Source organism: Zea mays, chromosome 10 (assembly GCF_902167145.1).
Source record: "Zea mays cultivar B73 chromosome 10, Zm-B73-REFERENCE-NAM-5.0, whole genome shotgun sequence".
NCBI lineage: Eukaryota > Viridiplantae > Streptophyta > Magnoliopsida > Poales > Poaceae > Zea > Zea mays.
Window position 1 is genome coordinate 127,633,517 of NC_050105.1, and position 6,240 is coordinate 127,639,756.

The window sequence follows — 6,240 nt, forward strand, 5'->3', positions numbered from 1 at the left end:
TGTTCACTTTTGCAGTCGACCGTTGGTGCGCTAGCCGTTGCTCCCGTTGGCACACCGGACACTGTCCGGTGAATTATAGTGGAGAGCAATTTCCAGAAACCCGAAGCCGAGGAGTTCGGAGTGATTCTCCTTGGCACACCGGACACTGTCCGATGGCACACCGGACACTGTCCGGCGGCACACCGGACAGTCCGGTGCGCCAGACCAGGGCAGCCTTCAGTTTTCTTTGCTCCTTTGTTTTGAACCCTTTCTTTTAACTTTGTATTCGTTTGTTGTGAACCTTTGGCACCTGTAGAACATATATTCTAGAGCAAACTAGTTACTTCAATTGTTTGTGTTGGGCAATTCAACCACCAAAATCATATAGGAAAAGGTTTGACCCTATTTCCCTTTCAATCTCCCCCTTTTTGGTGATTGATGCCAACCCAAACCAAAGCAAATATATAAGTGCAGAATTGAACTAGTTTGCATAAGGTAAGTGCAAAGGTTGCTTGGAATTAAACCAATATAATTATTTCGAAAGATATGCATGGATTGTTTTCTTCTTATTTAAAATTTTGGACCACACTTGCACCACTAGTTTTGTTTTTGCAAATTCTTTGTGAAATTCTTTTCAAAAACCTTTTGCAAATAGTCAAAGGTATATGAATAAGATTGAAAGAAGCATTTTCAAGATTTTGAAATTTTCTCCCTCCGTCTCAAATACTTTTCCTTTGACTAAAACAAAACTCCCCCTCAATGAAATTCTCCTCTTAGTGTTCAAGATGGTTTTACAAATTTTGAAGATCTCCCCTTTTTGAAAACATATTAAGATACTAATTTAAAAACTTCATTTTTTTAAAATTCGTTGGTGGTGCGGTCCTTTTGCTTTGGGCTAATATTTTCTCCCCCTTTGGCATGAATCGCCAAAAACAGATACTTCGAGTGAAATACGAGCCCTTTTACTTTCTCCCCCTTGGTAAACAAATAGATATGAGTGAAGATTAGACAAATGTGGAGAGATGGCGGAATACCGGCAAAGAGTAGATAATACCAATGGAGTTGAGTGGAAGCGTCGTCTTTGCCAAATACTCCATTTCCCTTTCAATTCTATGACTAAGCATGAGAATACACTTGAAAACACATTAGTCATAGACATAAAAGAGATATGATCAAAGGTATATAAATGAGTTATGTGTGCAAAGTATCAATCAAAATTCCGAGAATCAAGAATGTTTACCTCATTCCTAAATTTGGTAAAGGTTTTCTCATCTAGTGGCTTGGTAAAGATATCGTCTAATTGTTCTTTGGTGTTAATATAGGCTATCTCGATATCCCCCCTTTGTTGGTGATCTCTCAAAAAGTGATACCTAATGGCTATGTGCTTAGTGCGGCTGTGTTCAATGGGATTATCCAACATGCGGATTGCACTCTCATTATCACATAGGAGAGGGACCTTGCTAAATTTATAGCCATAGTCCCTAAGGGTTTGCCTCATCCAAAGCAATTGCGTGAAACAATGGCCTGCGGCAATATACTCGGCTTCGGCGGTAGAAAGAGCTACTGAGTTTTGTTTCTTTGAAGCCCAAGACACCAGGGGTCTCCCCAGAAACTGACAAGTCCCTGATGTGCTCTTCCTATCAATTTTACACCCTGCCCAATCAGCATCAGAATATCCTAATAAATCAAAAGAGGATCTCTTGGGGTACCAAAGGCCAAACTTAGGTGTATGAACTAAATATCTCAAGATTCTCTTCACGACCCTAAGGTGAACTTCCTTAGGATCGGCTTGGAACCTTGCACACATGCATACAGAAAGCATAATATCCGGTCGAGATGCACATAAATAGAGTAAAGATCCTATCATCGACCGGTATACTTTTTGATCTACGGATTTACCTCCCGTGTCGAGGTCGAGATACCCATTGGTTCCCATGGGTGTCTTGATGGGCTTGGCATCCTTCATTCCAAACTTTGTGAGTATGTCTTGAATGTACTTTGTTTGGCTGATGAAGGTGCCCTCTTGGAGTTGCTTAACTTGAAATCCTAGAAAATACTTCAACTCCCCCATCATAGACATCTCAAATTTTTGTACCATGATCCTACTAAACTCTTCGCAAGTAGATTTGTTAGTAGACCCAAATATAATATCATCAACATAAATTTGACATACAAACAAATCTTTTGCAATAGTTTTAGTAAAGAGAGTAGGATCGGCCTTTTCGACTTTGAAGCCATTAGCGATAAGAAAATCTCTTAGGCATTCGTACCATGCTCTTGGGGCTTGCTTGAGCCCATAAAGCGCCTTAGAGAGTTTATAGACATGGTTAGGGTACTCACTATCTCCAAGGACAAGAAGTTGCTCAACATAGACCTCTTCCTTGATTGGTCCATTGAGGAAGGCACTCTTCACGTCCATTTGATAGAGCTTAAAGCCATGGTAAGTAGCATAGGCAAGTAATATACGAATTGACTCAAGCCTAGCTACAAGTGCATAGGTTTCACCAAAATCCAAACCTTCGACTTGTGAATAACCCTTGGCCACAAGTCGTGCTTTGTTCCTTGTCACCACACCATGCTCATCTTGCTTGTTGCGGAAGACCCATTTGGTTCCTACAACATTTTGGTTAGTACGTGGAACTAAATGCCATACCTCATTTCTCGTGAAGTTGTTGAGCTCCTCTTGCATCGCCAGCACCCAATCCGAATCTTTAAGTACATCCTCTACCCTGTGTGGCTCAATAGAGGAAACAAAAGAGTAATGTTCACAAAAATGAGCGACTCGAGATTGAGTTGTTACCCCCTTATGAATATCGCCGAGGATGGTGTTCATGGGGTGATCTCTTTGAATCGCCTGGTGGACTCTTGGGTGTGGCGGTCTTTGATCTTGTTCATCTTCCTTGTCTTGATCATTGGCATCTCCCCCTTGATCATTGTCCTCCTCTTGAGGTGGCTCATCTTCTTGATCTTCATTTTCATCATCTTGAGCTTGATCCTCATCTTGGGTTGGTGGAGATGCTTGCATGGAGGAAGATGGTTGATCTTGTGCTTGTGGAGGCTCTTCGGATTCCTTAGGACACACATCCCCAATGGACATGTTCCTTAGGGTGACGCACGTAGCCTCTTCATCATCTATCTCATCAAGATCAACTTGCTCTACTTGAGAGCCGTTAGTCTCATCAAACACAATGTCACAATAAACTTCAACTAGTCCAGTGGACTTGTTAAAGACCCTATATGCCCTTGTGTTTGAGTCATAACCAAGTAAAAAGCCTTCTACAGCCTTAGGAGCAAATTTGGATTTTCCACCTCTTTTAACAAGAATAAAACATTTGCTACCAAAGACTCTAAAATATGAAACATTGGGCTTTTTACCGGTGAGGAGTTCATATGATGTCTTCTTGAGGATTTGGTGAAGGTAGAGACGGTTGATGGCGTAGCAAGCGGTGTTGATTGCTTCCGCCCAAAACCGGTCCGAAGTCTTGTACTCATCAAGCATGGTCCTTGCCATGTCAAGTAGAGTTCTATTCTTCCTCTCCACTACACCATTTTGTTGTGGCGTGTAGGGAGAAGAGAACTCATGCTTGATGCCCTCGTCCTCAAGAAAGCCTTCTATTTAAGAGTTCTTGAACTCCGTTCCATTGTCGCTTCTAATCTTTTTTATCCTTAAGCCAAACTCATTTTGAGCCCGTCTCAAGAATCCCTTTAGGGTCTCTTGGGTTTGAGATTTTTCCTGCAAAAAGAACACCCAAGTGAAGCGAGAATAATCATCTACAATAACTAGACAGTACTTACTCCCGCCGATGCTTATGTAAGCTATCGGCCCGAATAGGTCCATGTGGAGTAGCTCAAGTGGCCTGTCGGTCGTCATGATGTTCTTGTGTGGATGATGAACACCAACTTGCTTCCCTGCTTGGCATGCACTACAAATCCTGTCTTTCTCAAAATGAATATTGGTTAGTCCCAAAATGTGTTCCCCCTTTAGAAGCTTATGAAGATTCTTCATCCCAACATGGGCTAGTCGGCGATGCCAGAGCCAACCCATATTAGTCTTAGCAATTAAGCAAGTGTCGAGTTCAGCTCTATTGAAATCAACTAGGTATAGCTGACCCTCTAACACTCCCTTAAATGCTACTAAATCATCACTTCTTCTAAAGACAGTAACACCTATATCCGTAAAAAAACAGTTGTAACCCTTTTACATAATTGAGAAACTGAAAGCAAGTTATAATCTAAAGAATCTACAAGAAAAACTTTGGAAATAGAATGGTCAGGTGATATAGCAATTTTACCAAGTCCTTTGACCAAACCTTGATTTCCATCCTCGAACGTGATAGCTCTTTGGGGATCTTGGTTTTTCTCATAGGAGGAGAACATCCTTTTCTCCCCAGTCATGTGGTTTGTGCACCTGCTATCAATGATCCAGCTTGAGCCCCTGGATGCATAAACCTACAAAACAAGTTTAGGTCTTGTTCTTAGGTACCCAAACGGTCTTAGGTCCTTTGACATTAGAAACAAGCTCCTTGGGTACCCAAACACAAGTCTTTGACCCCTTGTGTTTGCCCCCAACATATTTGGCAACTACTTTGCCTGATTTGTTAGTGAGCACATAAGATGCATCAAAAGTCTTAAATGAAATGTTATGATCATTTTATGCAATAGGAGATTTATTTTTAGGCATTTTAACATGAGTAGAACGCCTAGAGCTAGAAGCCTCATTCTTATAAATAAAAGCATGGTGAGAAACAGAATGAGTCTTCTTTGCATGAATTTTCCTAATCTTATCCTCAGGATAACCAGCAGGATATAAAATATAGCCCTCATTATCCTGAGGCATGGGAGCTTTGCCCTTAACAAAATTAGACAATCTTTTAGGGGCATTAAGCTTGACATTGCCTCCCTGTTGGAAGCCAATGCCATCCTTAATACCAGGGCGTCTCCCACTATAGAGCATACTTCTAGCAAATTTAAAATTTTCATTTTCTAAGTCATGCTCATTAATTTTAGCACTAAGTTGAGCTATGTGATCATTTTGTTGTTTAATTAAAGCTAGGTGATCATGAATAGCATTAACGTTAATGTCTCTACATCTAGTACAAATAGAAACATGATCAACACTAGAAGTAGAGGGTTTGCACACATTTAGTTCATCAATCTTAGCATGTAACTTGGCATTTTCATTTCTAAGATTGGAAATAGAATCATTGCAAACATTTAATTCCTTAGCCTTAACAATTAATTTTTCATTCTCAATCTTAAGGCTAGCAAGTGATTCATTCAACATATCAATCTTAGCAATTAAACTAGCATTATCATTTCTAAGATTAACAATTGAATCATCACAAACATTTGATTTCACAACCTTAGCAATTAATTTGGCATTTTCATTTCTAAGGTTAGAAATAGTGTCATGGCAAGTGCTAAGCTCACTAGTCAATTTTTCACATTTTTCTATCTCCTGAGCATAAGCATTTTTAACCTTAACATGCTTTTTGTTTTCCTTAATAAGGAAGTCCTCTTGGCTATCCAAGAGTTCATCCTTCTCATGAATATCACTAATCAATTCATTCAATTTTTCTTTTTGTTGCATGTTTAGGTTGGCAAAAAGAGTGAGCAAGTTATCCTCATCATCACTAGAATTATCCTCATCACTAGAGGTTGCATACTTAGTGGAGGATCTAGATTTTACCTTCTTCTTCTTGTCGTCCTTTGCCATGAGGCACTTGTGGCCGACGTTGGGGAAGAGAAGACCCTTGTTGACGGCGATGTTTGTGGCGTCCTTGTCGGAGGAGGAGTCGGTGGAGCTCTCGTCGGAGTCCCACTCCCGGCAAACATGGGCATTGCCACCCTTCTTCTTGTAGTATCTCTTCTTCTCCTTCTTTCCCCTCTTGTCGTCGCCCCTGTCACTGTCACTAGAAATAGGACATTTTGCTATAAAGTGACCGGGCTTACCACACTTGTAGCAAACTTTCTTGGAGCGGGGCTTGTAGTCTTTCCCCCTCCTTTGCTTGAGGATTTGGCGGAAGCCCTTGATGATGAGCGCCATTTCTTCGTTGTCGAGCTTGGAGGCGTTGATGGGGAGTCTACTTGATGTAGACTCTTCTTTCTTCTCCTCCGTCGCCTTGAATGCGACGGGTTGTACCTCCGGTACGGAGGAGGCGCCTTGCTCGATGATCTTCTTGGAGCCTTTGATCATCAACTCAAAGCTCACAAACTTTCCTATCACTTCTTTGGGAGACATTAGCTTATATCTAAGATCAC